We start from the raw sequence: 16,928 nt of genomic DNA, 5'->3' as shown, positions 1-16,928 counted from the left end.
GGAGCCCCGTAATCCCTGACATCGCAGGGCACATCTCGGAGATAAAAGCTTTCCCTCCCCCCCTCCCTCCCTCCGCGCGCAGTCCCGGTTTCTGTGTGATCCCCTGAAGCCTCTCCCGCGATGAGGCCCCAAAGTGCTGACTTGACCTCAAATACTACGGCACCATTTCAGTAAGAAGCCGAGGAGAAAGGCTGGCACGTTCCTGCATCCAGTGATTGAACACGCCCTCCCCTGCCCCTTCGCAAAAAGCACCATCTATTTCGAATGTAAAGATTCCCCTATCAGTCACTCCTAAGAAATCGGCAACTCCAAGGTGACGGCTTGGAGAAGGGACGACAGCGCGCAGTCGGACTAATGCCCCCACCCAGCACACCCAGGTGCTATTAGACGCCCAAGTGGTACGCAGAGCATCGGGGTGCTTGCAGCTTGGGGGTCCGTTTCTCCGGGACCTCATCACTACCCTCCTGTCTTTAGCTGTGTCTTGGACAACGCCAACACTTCAGCTCATTCCTCCCTCACCTTCTGGAAATAACCAGAGGTGAATTTTCACCAGCAGACAGGGATTCTGAATCAACTCCCTTCCTCAAGTCACCTCGGCTCTTCCCCGGCAGCAAAAACCCAAGTTGCCCGACTCATCGCCCTAACACCCAACTTCTGGAACCGCCCCTCTTACCTCTCCAGCCGAAGCTGGCAGCGCGGCGACAGCGCAGCACGCAGCCGCGGGCGCTGCTGCCGTCGCCGCCCCAGCCAAGGAGGCGGTTTGGGAGGCTCAGGCTGGTCTGCGGCCCGGGGGCGACCAAAAACCAGGCCGTCGGCCCTGAACCGCGATCCGGGGCGCCTCTTCTCCCACAGAGAGTAAGGTCCCGCGCCTGCGGGGAGCCCCAGCGAACCCAGGAGCCGGGGAAAAGCTCTGCACCCGGCGCCCGGCCGGAGGACGCCTCCAAGCGCACTGCTCTGGCGCTCAGCGGAGCGCCGGGCTGCTCGGGCTGCGGGCAGAGGGGCGTGTTCCGTGAGCCTCCGAGCCCCAACGAGCCCAAACGCCGCGTCGGGGTAGGACTGGGGAAGGGGGCGAGCCGAGCGCGCTGTCCCTGACGGTGACTCGGGCCCTCAACCCAAGCCGGCCTGGCGACGCGCTGCAGCCCGCGCGCCCTTGCGGGGACAGCCGCTGTGCTCTTTCTGCGCGGCCGCCTCCGCGCCGGCCTCGGTGCCAAACTTTCCCGGCGAAAACCGCTCCCGCCTCTCCTGCGGGGGCGCCGCGCTATCTCCTGGGCCCAGAAACTGTTCGCCCCCTCCCCTCCGCAGGCAAGACCCACTGAAAATATGGCGCCCTCGAACATCGTTCCTCGGTCCCCTCAGGGAATCTCGAAATGCCATCCTCCGGGACCCCTGGCTCGCGAAATTTCAGCTCGTGGGGCCAGAGAAGGAGAGCGCGCCGCTGGTCCAGTGCGACACTGCATCCGAATTCAGCGGCACTGAATCCAAATCCTGCTCTCGCTCTCGGCCAGGCGCTGCCCGCGTCCCTCAGCGGCCAGCAGTTTGCTGGTGGCGAAATTGCCAAGTAAGGGGGAATCGTGGATTAGGCAGGTATCAGAGTCCGGGATTGGGGAAGAGGCTCGGCGCCAGCGGGCTGTCTTTGCCCGGAGCCTCGGCCGGAGACTTGTTTGCAAAGTGGCGCTGGAGTCGGGGCGGCCAGTGCTGGAATGAAGCCGCTCTGCCCGCGCCAACTCTCCTGGCGCGGGGGCCCCGCCGGGGTCGAGGGGACACTCCAAACAGGCGAGGCCGCTCTTCAAAGCCCAGTTACCGGAAACCCAGCGGGAGCTCCGGTGGGGACCGGCTGCCCACGGTCAGGAATCGGCTCTCGGGCGCCGGCTGCGAGGCTGTTTGCAAACCGCTGCGCCTGAGTCGAGTTCAGTGAAACATACATGTGCAATAGACAGGTGCATTTATTTTATTTTATTTTATTTTTATTTTCCTGCAGAAAGCCTTCCTAGAACATCAAATCTGGGAGCTTTGCGCGTTTTTTTTTCCTGCATTGGCATCACTCACGCGATGCAAAAGGAAGGGGAAAAACCACCCACATTTTCCTTCTGTCGGGAGGGAAAAGACACGAGAAATTCATGCAACGTGCATGCAGCTGGAGTAGGAGGAAAACCCGAGTGAGCCGTGCGCCTTACCGGGGGATGCATTTACTGTCTCATTGCAGAGCGCCTGCCCGGGAGTGCAGCCGGCGTCCCCCAGCGCGCCCGGCGACCGCTCCGCTCCCGCAGCCGCTCCAGACACCGCCGCCGCCGCTGGCTCGGGGCGCGGAACAAGAGCCGAGGGCGAGCGCGAGCGCCCGGCCCGCGAGCGCAGGGAGGGCAGGAAGCGCGTCATCACTCGGGGACGGCGCGGCCCCGCGCGGCTCCGGTCCGGCCCGGCGCGGCGCTGGGGTTGGGCCGGTGCGGGTGCCTGCGGCGCCCTCCTGGGTCTACCTCCCGCGGCCGGGTGCTGGGAGGGTCCGCGAGGGAGGGCGGCACGCCGGCCTAGAAGCTGCGGGAAGAAGGGGGCGCTGGGTGACCCCGGCTCCCCAGAATTCGAGCTCTGCGGTGTAAGGGAGATGGGGTTGGGGTGGGGGGGACGCGGCATCTTTCGGAACGGGGCCGCCGGGTCTGCAGAGCGCTTCGCCCGGCCCCTGTTCAGGCCCGGTGGAAGGCGACGTGTGGTTCCAGCGAGAAGACCTCGGCGACCCTGAGGTTCCGCGGCGACTCTGCTGGCGGGAACTGGCGGCAGGACTCTGCACGTGTTGCACACGCAGACCCTGAACCTCTGCTGGTCAGGGGTCACTTAGGTTTTCTTCGAGAACGGCTTTAGTGATGGGGGATGTATTCTATTAAGTTCATGAGAAAAGAAACGTTCTTCTCCATGCCGTGCCCTTGCCTAAAGTCACTTAGATACTCGTTACATTTACCCCGTCATCGGGAAAAGTTGCAGGCTGACATGAAACTATGTGAAGGTTATTAAGCAGACAAGGAGCCGAATCACAATACACTATGTACCATATGATCCCAGATTTTCAAACTGACGTGTGGAGAGGGGCAGAAAAGAGCGAACATGTGAACACCGGGACGTTAACTAGGTCTCCGTGATTGGTGGAGTTGGGTGTGATTTTCTTTTTCTGCTTAGTTCTAGTTACTGATTTTTCTGTAAGAAACACATTATTTTTGTAATTTTTAGAAAAGTTTTTAAGTAAGAAAAAGCCTGGCTTTTCTTTTTTCTTAATCCCAGTACAAAATGACCACAATAGACCCCTCTTCCTGAGAAATAGCAAATCTCCTCAGTTACTCATAAATGAAACTAGTGCAGTTTTTTGGTGTTTATCAGAGCATGAAACTGCTGTTGCTATAAATTGGGGACTGAGTTGATTTTGTAAATTGAAGACTATCTTGAAGAAGTCCATTGGGGCACTGGTGTAAGAGTGATAGCATGTCTTTGTCCCAGCTGATGAACTTGATTTTATTATGACTGCAGAAATATTTATAGCCTTAAAGTTCATATTTTTTAACTTACAGTAGAGAATAAACTTTATAAATCAAAAAGTACAGTCAGAGAATCAATTAATTGGCAACTTGATAAAGTCCTAAAAGTTGCAGGGGATTAACTGTTTTTAATTGCACAACTAAAACGCTTCTGCCCACCACAGCTTTTAAACATTTGCCAGTCTCCAGACAGGTACTAACTAGATCGATCAGGATGATCACGTAGTAAGTTATATAATATCTCTTCACTACGGTGTACACCTGAAACTAATATAATATTGTATGTCAACTGCAATTGAAAAATAAAAAATGATTTAAATTTAAAAAATAAACATTCACCAGTCTAACAGAATAACTGGTGGTGGTGGTGAGCCACCCCAGGGGATGGTTAAAAAGTAAATGGTTATTGATTTCTGTGAGATAATCTCATTGAAGTCATACCACCTAAATTACCCCTCTGTTTACTGACAAGGAGCAACGATATTGTTATAGTTCACTTGCCAGTTTACAGCAAAAGAAACTCATCAAAACAAAAATTGTTCTCAACTAAAATCATGTTTCCCTTCGACTTAGTCCTGGCTTCACATAGCTGCCCATCAAAGCAACTCAAAATCAGTTCTTTTTCCCCAACCTGGATTTCAGGATTGTCCGTCGCTTAATTTGCCATTCTCAGTGTATCCCCGTGATCTTCCACTGCCTGCCACTGAGATGCTGTTGAATGTTAGACAGTAAACTCCATGAGAGCAAGGACCTTACCTACACTTTCCTGCCTACAAGAAGGCCTGGCACACAGTGGGTGCTCAATAAATATTTATTTAATGAAAATAGCATATTTGCTCCTTGTCTACTTGATATTTGCTCCTAAGATATTTGAAAAGTTCTTTCTCCTATTAAACTGTCAGCATAATCCTGGGATGCTAAGAGCTTGTAGGGTTATAACATTGGATTAATCCAATAATTTTACTCTTTTCAAACTAGGAGCCAAATCCTAAAACATGCAGAGCAGCAAGTTGCCCGGTGCTCCTACCCTAGGCCTGAGAAGATAGTTACAGTGTTTCTAAATTTAGAACTGGCTATTAGTTGTCTCAGTATTACTCACAGTGACCATAGTTCACTGTAGACCAGCAAAAAAATCTGACTTCTTTTAACAAGTTCACATTCTTGGGCTTTGTCTCCACCCAGCAGAGGAAAACATGGTGGCAATTTATTTTAGATTATCAAGGACCTGAGGTAAAACTCATTCCATCTAATCAATTTACCAAGGCTTTAGATTGTCCCACTTCCTGCCCAGCAGATCAGTAGGAACTGAAAACAATGTGCACTTTGTGTGAATGAAGAGTGCAGCATTCGGGGAAGTACAACAAGTAGAGAATCTTCCAAGTCACATATAAATACATCTAGAACTAAAGCCCATTTTTTTCACAAGCTAGAGCTATAAATACCAGACCAGATGGTGATTGGTGCTAAAGAGCCAGAAGATAAGAAATTGCTCCCCTCCCACACTGTACTATTAGCCTTAGCCTCCTGGTTCCCTGTGTGCATCTGACACACCTGAGGAAATGCAACTGTGCCCGTGTTGAAGAGAAAAAAAATTCCACCAAATATTTGTTCCCCTTTTGTTTATGAGATCATATTGTGTTATGTTAAGATATCTTCGAGTGATTCTTTAACATAATACACCAACAGTTTAAGACATTATCCCCTTTTCAAAATTGTATCCATTCCCTGGAGCAAAGTGGATGTGGGAACCACATTTTCTAAAAATTCCCTATATTCAGAACCAAGATGAAAATAAGATAATTGAGCCTCTGTTACCATTCGACATCTTTAGGTTTATAGAAACCTCTGCATGTCTCTCCTAATTACAAGTTCTAGGGGAAAATATTAGCTAATAATTGTAGAGGGACTATATCTTAGTTTCAGTATAGCATATAATTAAGTTACTTTCATTTTATTTGAAACACAGACATTTGACATTTGGCAAGGATAAATATATTTTCATTTTTAGCTATCTGTAGGCATGGGGCCTCACCCCATTCCTGACTAGTCAGGATGGAGTGATAGGTGCAGATTTAAATGTCCTTTTAAGCGGAAATTGCTCACATGAAGCCAGGAAATGATTGCTATTATTGTGCCCAACACAGGACATTCTCGAGATTAATTTTTCTTATCCTATGAAACACACTATGGAAGGTTCTTTAAATGTCATTGAAGAAACATTCGGTCTAGAAGAATATCAATAATTATGCTAAATTGGATTCATCATTAATCCAAATTGAATGGTTAATATAAACAGTATGTGAGGCAGGATGTTTCCCTGCTGGTCATTTGCTCACTGATTTGAGAAGGGGTTATTATACTGTGGTTAAAAATGTTTCTGGAATGTTTTTATTGTGGATCATCAAAACTCATTAAATATGTAACTTTTAAGTCTATTTAATCATTTGCCATTTTAAGAGTTGTTAAGAGATAAACATGTTTTTCTTAAATGTTCTATAATACCAAGATATTGTAGAAAGACTTTTGAACAACAAAGAAATTTTTTAAAATCTGGGATTATGGTGAAATGCCCTTCTATCACTAAAATATGTTGAATAAGATTGGCTTCTTTGGTTCTAGAGATGTATTTATTTATAGGTTCCAAATAACTCTTTTAAAACAATTTGTTTAGGCATACGAGCAACTTCAATCTAAAACTGATATATTTAGCACTGACCGATGTGGCTGAGTTTGTTGGGCATCATACCACAAAGCGAAGGTGACCGGTTCAATTCTGGCCCAGGCACATGCCTAGGTTGCTGGTTCCATCCCTGGTTGGGGCGTGTATGGGAGGCAACCGAACAAAGTTTCTCTCTCACATCAATGTTTCTCTCCCTCTCTTTCTCCTCTCCTTTCCCTCTTTCTATAAATAAGTAAAGTAAGTAATATATTTATTGTCATGTAGGAAATATCATTCTAAATCTATCTCTAATGGAATGCATTTGCCCTAAACAAATAAGATGATTGGATTATGTCTAAGTCATTAATTTTTTATTACATAATTAATTATGATGAACTGAAATATAGTAAGTGTTGATAGTAGAAATTACATGGATATATTTAATGTAACTTCAGAGAGGTAAATGATGACTTTTGTTCTACATCAAAGACTAAATAAATAAATAAATCCAGCACAATTGTTACTTGCCTATTACTTTTAATCAATTTAAAAAATATTTATTGGGTTGGTGCCAGGACTCCTTACAAACAAAACACTCTTCTTCCCAGATGTGAAGAATCCAACTGAATAAATTACAGCACTTGCCTTTCAGGAGGGCTGGAAAGATTAGGGAGGCCATACCAGCCATTTAAATTGATTCTGTCTTTAAAGGTCTCCTTTCATCTGGTAATTTCCCTCAGAGTTATAAGCTTCAGAGGTTTGAAAAACACCAAAAAAACCCAAAGTTTCTTCCTGTGGTCCTCGTGAAACTGGAAAAGTCAGCATTCAAGCTGCCTGTCACTACCAGAATCAGTAAGTAGAGACAAGGACTGAATCTTTATGGGTTTTTATTCAGTTGCTGGCAATCTGAAAAGACAGCAGGTTATGTAACCTCAAAAAAACTGTCCTCACATCTCATCTCAAGCTGACCTTTTTATAAGGAGAAGAAAGAGATAAGGGGTTTGGGAAAAAAGGTGAATCAGATAAGAGTTGCAGTCTGGCAGCAATTTTCCGAGTACTTCTTTATCTGTTGATCAGCAGCTCTTGATCTGCATTCCCTCCACGGAACACAATGGCTCAGATACCTCCTCCATCTTTGCAGACCCCATGGGCACAAAGGTTGAATTGTTAGTGCACCTCCTGGAGTCAGGTCAGTCATGCATTCCAGTTCCTGGAATAACAGCTTTCCAAATGTGTTCATCACTTAAGCCTATCAGCTGAGGTTAAAATCTTTAACTCTTGAGTTCCCTTTCACAGTCCTAAGTTCTGTTGCCCAAACCAGCCCAACACTCTGTCGTAGGGTGGCCTGGAACCTTTGAGGTCAACTACAACGTAGGAGTTCTGGTGAAGTGGCTCATACATTACTTGTCTCACCGCTTCGAATATATTTCTACTCCCTGCCAGACCCATCTCCTGGAGCTCCACCAGTTTAGGAAGTTTCGATTGTCCTCAGTTTGCCTCAAAATGTGATTCCATTGAGATTTGTCAAATGTTAGGCATTAGCACGTTATTCTACCTTTATTTTGACAAGCTCAGAACTTTCAGCATTTGTTAGAACTGCCCTTACACAGACTGTAAAGTTGGCATGATATAGCACCATGTAAAAATCAGAGGAGAGCTGGAAAAGGAAGGAAAAAGAAGAAAATAGCCATTCAGATGATTTGTAGTATATCAGCTCTTAACATTATTCTCTAAATATTTCCCCAAGGCAGTCTGAATAAGATTTAAACAAAACAAAACCTTCAGCACCAACTCAATTAGCTTAATTCTTTCTACCCATAGTAAAATAGAAATAAAAGCATAACATTTAATCTTCCTTAACATCAGAAAGATTATTTGCAAAAACATCATTTTGGTCTCCTATGAATTTAAAGGGTTTTATCTTTTTTAATATACACATATGAAAAAACAGGGCTCTTTATGTAATCAATGGAATGAAGTGGTATTTTATTATCACTCAGCTCCCTTATTCCACTTTATGCCCTTCTAACTCTTATTTAATGATTCCCATTAATATGGTACATAAGTACAGAGTACCCATACATGAACTCTCTACATTCACTGGGTTAAGTCATACCTCCAACTGACAAATCTCTTTCTTTGCTATCCATATCACTTGGCACAGCTAAAGAGATTTCTTAGTGAATCAGAAATATGGTCAGAATAAAAGAAGTCATCCTGAGGCACCCTCTTTTTATGTCTAAAGTAAAAAATAAAGCATTAGTAAATTGATATTAAACACCATCATTTTGGTGACGTGTCTAACTCACATTCTTTGTCCCTTAATACCCAGCACCCATCACAGCAGGCACCAAATACGTGTTTATTAAATAAATGTTTTTACTGTCACTTTGATAAATTGTCTCTTTCAGTTGAATGCGGCCCAAAAATGCCCAATTTACAACCAATAGATGATGAAGATATTAAGAGAAATAAACCAAACTCACAAAAGCTAAGTGTGTAAAAACCAATTTCACTCCTTTTGTATTGTCTCCATCCTCTCTTCAAAAAATTATCTGAATGGTTTTCATTCCATCCCTGCCCTAATCACCCAGTTCCTCTCTCCAGAGGCAATGACTTTACCAGTTTTTTGCACATCCTTCCAGGAGGATATCCTATGTCTTTAAAGAATACACATATGTTCACTTTTTGTCACAAATAGTAACATACTATTCTGCTGCTCGCTTCCTTTGTTGTTCTTTGTAAGTAATTTTTATTTTAATATGCTTTTTTGAAAAATTTTAAACATGTAACAAAAGTAGAGAGAAAGGTATATTGAACCTTGTGTATTATCACCAAATCTCAACAATGTCAAGGTGTTACAGCTTTGCTTTGTCTACCCTTTACTGTGTGTGCACATTTTAAAGACATTGTGTCATTTCACCCCCTGCTTGCTAAATGCAGTCTTCTCTCTAAGTCACGTGGACATTTTTTATATAAGCACAATGCCATTATTACACCTAATAAAATGAATAATTCCTTAGTATCATCTAGTGCCCAGTCTGTACTCAGATTTCTCTAACTGTCTAAAAATGTCAGGTTTGTTTTTTGTGTTTCTTACGTCTCTTTTCATCTAGACATCTAGAGTAGCCTGTCCTTATTTTTTTCTGTAACTGACTTGAAGAAAACTGCTCAACTGTCTTACAGAATGTTCTACACTCCGGATCTATCTGTTACTCCTTTGTGACATGGTTTCACTTGGTCCTTTATTTCCGTATTTCTTATACCTGGAAGTTGGTCTGTCAACTTAATTAGGCTGAACCTTTGGGCTCACGGGCTCATATTTAACTTTTGGACAAGAATACTTCGTAGTTAGTGCTGCCTGTCTCACATCGCCTCACATCAGGGGCAACGTAATGTCAGGGTGTCCGCAGTTCAGTGCCGCCGAGATTGACCAGTGACTTCAGGAGGTGACAGCCTGCCTTGAATATTGTAAGGTTCCCACTGGCCTTCTATCAAGTAGTTTCATTCATTAGCGACTTTCATCTGATTCGGCGATTCACTAAGGGCTTTAAAACAGGGGTATTCTAGTTCCAGCATTAGTGTGTGAAAGAATATACTTGGTAACAAATGCCTCCTTCCCTGAAAAAGTTCACATGGTTTTAGAATTCATTGAATTGGAATATTTACAATAAAGCTCATGGAAACATACCACCACAAGAATGGGCATTAAGCCCTGGCTGGTGTGGCTCACTGGGCTGAGTGATGGCCTGCAAACCGAAAGGTCACCTGCTCTCACTTGTTCGATTCCCAGGGAGAGCCAATGCCTGAGTTGCAGGTCAGGTCCCCATTTGGGGGCATGCGAGAGCACATCGATCTCTCTCTCCCTCTCTTTCTCCCTTCCCCTCTCTCTAAAAATAAATAAGTAAAATCTTCGGGATTTTTATTTTTTAATACATTTTATTGATTATACTATTACAGTTGTCCCATTTCCCCCCTTTCTCCCCCCCACCTTGCACACCCCTCCCCACCCTCATTCCCTCCCCCCCACTTAGTTCATGTCCATGGGTCATACATGTAAGTTCTTTGGCTTCTACATTTCCTATACTATTCTTAACCTCCCCCTGTCTATTTTGTACCTACCAATTATGCTTCTTATTAAATAGCATAATGTACCTTTTAAATAAATAAAATCTTTAAAAAAAGTTAGCATTAAGAAGGCTCCAAATCCCTCTAAATTGCATTCAAATGAACTGAAAACCTATAGTATCAAAAGCTTTGTTTGCTTTTTAAGGTTTAAAAAGTCTATGTCTATTTAAAAGCAGCTGATATTGTCAGAGGGGCTGGGGCGTCTACAGTTATTTAACGGTCTAAATATAATCTATTGGGAATTTTTCCCATTTGCACAATAAAGCCCATCCATATCTACTGAAGAAATATTCTTACCCAAACTGAAATTTATTATAGAATTATTTTTTATAGGATATTAGAAAAATGGAAGCAATCCTCTTTGGGGAGACATCTCCAGGGAGAACTATTTCCAGAAATGCAGGGATAAATCCAAGCAGAGAACCATTGCGTGGCTGAAAGGCTCTCTAAGCATGGGGCATTTCCGGAAAAGAAGGTGTGCCTCTCATTAATCAGAGGCTTTCAAAGTGGTCTCCCAGGCTTCTCATTCAAATGCCTAGGCTCTACACCAAGAGAGCCAGCTTTACTAAGTCTCTTCCTTTAAATCATCCCAGAGACCGTGTTTGGGCAAATCCTATTGTAAGTGCTGAGGGTTTTGAGCTTCACACCCATGCCCACTGCACATTGCGTCATAGAGATGGTTCATTACAGCCCTATTTGTCTCTGAAGTGTTTCCTTACGAATTACACTCCATTGGCTGCCCTGCACAAATGTGTGCATTTCCCCCCACTCATCACACAAGTCGAAGAGGGCGCCCTCCTGACAATGAGCATCAGCGCGCTGTGCAGCACGGGCTGGTCCACGCTTTTACTCCACCACGCCCGCCCCCTTCCTGGCCTACTTTTTGTGTTCTGGAGGAGTTTTGAGCCACGGTGACTGACAAAATGTGCCAATGATGCTGATAGACCCATCACAGAGATGCAAAGGTGGCGCACGGAAGTGACAATGCACCTGTGCAAGCGACGGAGGACAGGAGGGTAAAGAGCACTGGGCCATTACAGGCTGCTGGAGGGAGACTTTCTGGAGGATGGTGGGTGTTGAGGGACACAGCAGCAGGGGTGGGCAGCCCAACAAGAACCTAGGAGGGCAGGCCTGAGACTTCGGAGATTGGAAGGAAAGTGAGGAGTGCCCACCAGTGCATGAGGTTGAAAATATTTACCTCCACAGGGACTCTACCGTAACAACCTCATTCAGCCCTGGGTTAAGGAGGCAACCTCATCCTAGTTCACCCCTATGTTCCCACACACAAGAAAAGTTTGGGAACAAACTTGTTTTGGTCTTTGGGCTGGATAATGAGCCACTTACGAGGGTAAAAGCTCCAAAGTGCCAAAAGTGTTTGTGCCCACATGCCTACTCATCCTACCTTCATGCTCTCCGCAGAGACCAGGACAGGCAGAGACCCTGAAGGGGCCTAGCATCTCCTAGCATGGGCTAGGAGACCTGAACCTGTGGCCAAGCCATGGAGGATGGCTGGGAGGACAGGATGAAATAGATGAAATATCTTTATTTATTTCCAGGGTGTATTGAGAAACTCAGATTCCAAGGCAGTGAGAAAAGACTGAAAGAACCACTAGAATGGCCCAATAGCAAAGAACTGGGAGAGTGCCCCCAGGCAGATGAGGTAAAGGGCAGATGAGAAGTTGGATAAGAGATGCAGGGACGTGGAATCAGGAAGAAGCCAAGCTCTGGAGCGATCTGAAACGGGACATGGTATGGAATGAATGGGACATTTGGGTCCCCTCTCCATGTGTACGCTTCAGAAAACAAGGCAAGACAAAACGAATAGGTGTTTTAATGAACACTTTTCAATATTAAGGCACTGTTTCCAGGGAACAGTGCCGGGTCATTCAATCAGATGTGTTTCTAGGGGCTAGCACTGTGCTAGGCACATAGAAAGCTCTCCATACATTTCCTGAATCGACAAACACACAGTGAGTGGGGTTCCAGCCAGACAATGTGTTAGCCGAACAAACGAAATGACTGAATGAACTCTTTGTGCTGCAGCGGCTCTAGCACCACCCCACCCCTGATGCGCCCGTTAGGTCTCTAACCAAAGCTCTTGCACTTGCCTCATACTCACATACCTGTCTTGTCCACCAGATCAAGCGTCCTCATGGCTTGGTTCCTGAGGGGTCACGTTTCACACAGCCTCGAGTCCTCACTTCCTGCAGTAATACTCAGTACGAAGGGAGTGCTGAGCGAATGCCCTTAAAGGAATGCCTGCAGGAATGAGCGACTGGAAACTTACCTAGGAACTCAGACCTTTAGTACTGACTCCATTGGGGTTGTCTAAGCGTCCTCTCTGTCCCCCACCAACCCTGTGCCCTACATGTTTGAGGAAGTAACTTACATGGGTGGGAAAAAATGAGCTGGAAGTCTCCAGAGGAAAAGGAGACCCTTAGCAACTCATGATGACATTGGGAGGACAGTGGGCACTACTCTAGGCTGTAGTTACGGTTTACCAAGTGAACTTGACACAGGCTGGATGGCACCAGTGTGGTCTGGTCTGGACTCCGGTGGTTTCTCATTTCCACAAAATGAGCACAGCTGGGCTGGCCACTTTTCCAAAGAGATTGGGGCCTCCCACATTGCCACAAACCGATAGACAAGGGACGAAGTGTGAAATTACTCATCAGCTAAGGGGAATCTTTTGAGTCCCATGTCCTGTGTGCCAGTTTTTAAGACTGAGACTAAACATATTTGTCTGAATTTAATTCCCCTGCAACCAAGGACCTATTTGGGGAGTTGTGTTTTCTACCTTACCTGGTTCTATCTCAGATTACACAGATCAGTCCTGTCAAAAAGTAAAATCACTTCCAAAGGGAGCATCTTACAGAGGAGGATTGAAACGGGGATCCGGAAACCCAGGCGGCTCCTCAGTAGATACGTGACCTTAGACATGCCCCTTCACTTTTTTTAAAGACTTTATTTATTTATTTTTAGAGAGAGGGGAAGGGAGGGAGAAAGAGAGGGAGAGAAACATCAATGTGTTATTGCCTCTGGCATGCCCCCTACTGGAGACCTGGCCCACAACCCAGGCATGTGCCCTGACTAAGAATCGAACCCTCAATACCTTGGTTTGCAGGCCGGTGCTCAATCCACTGAGCCATACCAGCCGGGGCTCCCTTCATTTTTAACGTCAGAGAATTTTTATTTGTAAAATGAGCAGGTTGAGTCCAATAATGCATAATTCCACTTCTAGCTTTCTATCATTCCTCTCCACACCTATAAAACATAGAATCAGTGCTATTCATGTCACACTTACAATCAACTGCCTGGTCCTATAGTTAACGTACATGGTCTTATCCCCCAACTGGAGTGTAAGCTCCTAAATGTCTGAAGCACACCTTACACTCTGCAGCGGTCGGTGCCGGGCACCCACTGAGGCACTCCTTCCCTAGCTGCTGGGAGTGCTGGGGCTGGTGGCTCCTGTCTGAATCCCTCTCCACCCCTGTTGGGAAGTGTGTGTGTCAAGGGTGTGGACACAGCCAGTATCCAATGACCTTGTTTATATATGTACGTGTGTGGAGGGGTGGCAATAAAGGCCAAAGAGGGACAACTCTGAAGAGCTGCCTCACCGCAGGGCCTCCCTAGGGATCCCTGAGGTCTTTTCCTGACTGCTTCGCAGCCCAACCTCTTCCTGTTTATCCTGCTTTCCTCACTCCCTCACAGGTGTGGTTCTGGAGAGCACTCCCCAGTCAGCCCCTTGGATGCAAATCTCGGAGTCTCAGAGTCTACTTTCTGGGGTTTGTAACCAAGTCCCATGCTACCTTCCCATCTCTTCCCAGGTACTCCCCCAGTGCAACGTAGGCTCAATGAACTGAAGTCCATGGGGGCCACAGCAAGGTGGGAGAGAAGCCTATGCTGGGAGAAGTCCTGTTCTTTGTCTCCACAAACACTGAAAATGACAGTGTTTCTCCCAGGATCCAAGTCTCCATTAGCAGAGCCAAGAACAGAAGAAATGTTCTCCATCAGTAAGGCACCGGGGGTGTTTTGTTCCTGCTCGTCTCTTTTCATGTGTGTGTCTGATTCCTGGCAGCAGCGAGAGTGGAGGGAATGGGTCCTACATACCTTGCCTAAGACCAACGAAATATTTAAAAGCTGGCTGGTCTCCTGTGCTTCTAAAGCCAGAGAAAAACCTTGTTTTCAAACTGCTTCCTCTTTCAAATGAAAACCAGGAGGAAACTGATCACACAGTGACGGTCTGGGAGCCATCAGCATAGATGGTGTCAAGGTGTTCCGTAAAGGCGAAAATTGCTGTAGGCAACCCTGGCTCCCCACGTGTTCTAATACATCTACTTTGTTGCTGCTCTGATGAGCAACTGTGTCATTTTAACTAGGTTAATTCACAATCTACACACACATATCTTTACCTCTGGAGTCAACTAATTGCATTATATCATCTTGTGTTCACATAAATGAATACTGGCTTTTATTATGCAATACCATTGCCTTTGTATGCTACACTTTCCTTGGATAGCCAGAGCATCTGTCCCTGACTTCTCTTTCTGTTTCTCTCTCTCTCTCTCTCTCTCTGGTTACAATCTCAGACATTTGATATCATTTATAGAAGCACAGTTCTTTGAAATGATAAGAGAACGGACCACAGACTTGGGGCATATTTAAATAATTAAAACATTGTCTGATACTGTGCAGTTCCAAGAGGAAAGAAGAACAGTCGACACCAGAAAATTTCCTGCTGGAATCCTGCCAAGGAATAGCTGGCCGTCCTGGGGAGGTCCGTCATTATGAGACTTTGCTATTTGTAAATTTAATAAACGTCTCACATCTGCTTATAATATTATGAAAGTCTGTGCTAGAAGTACTTCTTACATAAAGCATATGGTTTATTTTACAAGTCGATCAATGCTTTCTGTTTGTAGGATTCATCAGGGTGGACAGGAAAAACACTACACCTGTATTTACACGTAGGAGTCTAGGCCACAGAATTCGTGTCCTGCCTGTGTTTTGAACCACAGCGTGATGTGCCTGAAACCATGGAAATCTAGTCCTTCCCCAGCAGGGTACAGCTGAGGCCCAGAAGAGGTGAGGGACCCTAGGGCAGTTCATTGGAGTTAGTGACAGAGTCAGGGCTGGGGGGGTGTCACAGTCTTCCTTCCCTCCCTTTCTCCCTCCTTCCCTCCCTCCACTCCATTCCTTCTTTTTTGCCTCGCTTTTCTCCTTTGGACTCAGCTTACTTACACTCCGCAGTTCGTGGCCCATCAGCAGTACCTTGGGTTGGGTGTGGTCCTTCTCACATTGGATCCCCATGGACTACTTCCTTGCTCCCACACAGGCAACCATTCTGATGTATTTAATGTGCATTGATATTTTTATGAATCTTGAAAACTGTGTATTCCCCCTCCCCACCTGGACACGATGCCGTGAGGTCCCCCCACCCTGTTGTGTGTACGTGCCTCCAGCCCATCGCCCCTGAGGGCTGCCCAGCTCTCCGAGGCCACAGCTGCTCCTGCCATGTCACCCTGCCTCTGACCCTGTCACCCTGCCATGTCACCCTGCCTCTCACCTTGACACCCTGCCATGTCACCCTGCCTCTGCGCCACTTCACCCCACAGTGGTTCCACAGCCGCCACTCTTGGCTCACTGGCTCTCTCTCAAGCAAAAACCACATTTTCCCCCTTATTAAACTTATGAGGCAGGATAAGTCCAAGGAATATAAGCGATTTAGCAGTGGCTTCAGTAACCTTTCACCTCTAGATAAATTACTGGTATGATTTAATACAATACAGATGGAAAGTGTTCAAAACTGTTTTTATTCAATCAACATGGGCAGAGTGCTTTTAAAATGTTTTGCCAGCACTAACTTCAGTTCTCAGGAGAAAAATATCTTTATTGTTAGAGAGAGAGAGAAAAGAGAGTTGGCAGGAGGATGGGGGGAACGAACCATTTTTCTGAAGGGCAATTTGGCAATCTGTATCCAAAGTCTTTGATTTAGTAATTCCACCTCTAGGAATTCATCATGAGGCAATAATAAGGAGTAGGTGCAAAGATTCACCAAAGAATGTTCATTGTAGCATTATTTATAAATGCCAGAAAACTGGAACCAATCTCAATGTGCCACAACAACGGGTAAGTTGAACGATGATATATATCCTACTGATTAATTTATTGAACACATATTTATTGAGTTCCTGCTGTGTGCCAGGCACAGTGCGAAAGACTGGGGACATAGGAGGATGAAGACAGACGAGGTCCCATCCTGGAAAACAGCGAGCTGTGCCCTAGAGCACTGAGAACACTCAGGATGTAACGATGAAAGCAGGTCATGAGAAAAAGCATTGTATTACAACGTACAATGTTTTATTGTTACATTTATAATCATAGAAAGTTATTTTTTTAAAGCAAAGGTTTTCCTATAAGTTCAGTATAAAATAACAGGTAGAATTTTCAAAAAGTAATCACTGGGGCAGCGCCCTGTCAGTGGAGAAGCCAGGAACGCCCCCAGAGGCGGGACTGGAGACTGCTTCGCTGGGGCAGGTTAGCGCCCACTCCATCCTTTTGAGCCCCGTATCCTCGGGCCACTGACCTGGGAGCTGAGAGGTCGGAGCTCCAGCTCGGACGCCAGG

At 45.7% G+C, this 16,928-nt stretch overlaps 1 protein-coding gene across 3 annotated transcripts in view; it reads right to left on the bottom strand.

Annotated features, from left to right (window-relative positions):
- The window catches only part of TLN2 (talin 2), a 412,505-nt gene extending 410,017 nt beyond the window's left edge, over positions 1-2,488 (bottom strand). For 2 of the 3 annotated variants that reach the window (XM_053928612.2, XM_024567594.4), the window contains exon 1: positions 2,175-2,488. The gene's annotated coding sequence lies outside the window, so the exon portion shown is untranslated. Of the gene's footprint in view, positions 1-673; positions 935-2,174 lie in introns of those variants that run through there. The other variant, XM_045201599.2, reaches the window with a different exon arrangement.
- Positions 2,489-16,928: the final 14,440 nt, after the last annotated feature.

The sequence above is a fragment of the Desmodus rotundus genome, chromosome 7 (assembly GCF_022682495.2).
Source record: "Desmodus rotundus isolate HL8 chromosome 7, HLdesRot8A.1, whole genome shotgun sequence".
Lineage (NCBI taxonomy): Eukaryota > Metazoa > Chordata > Mammalia > Chiroptera > Phyllostomidae > Desmodus > Desmodus rotundus.
This window is presented reverse-complemented; position numbering and strand designations above follow the sequence as displayed.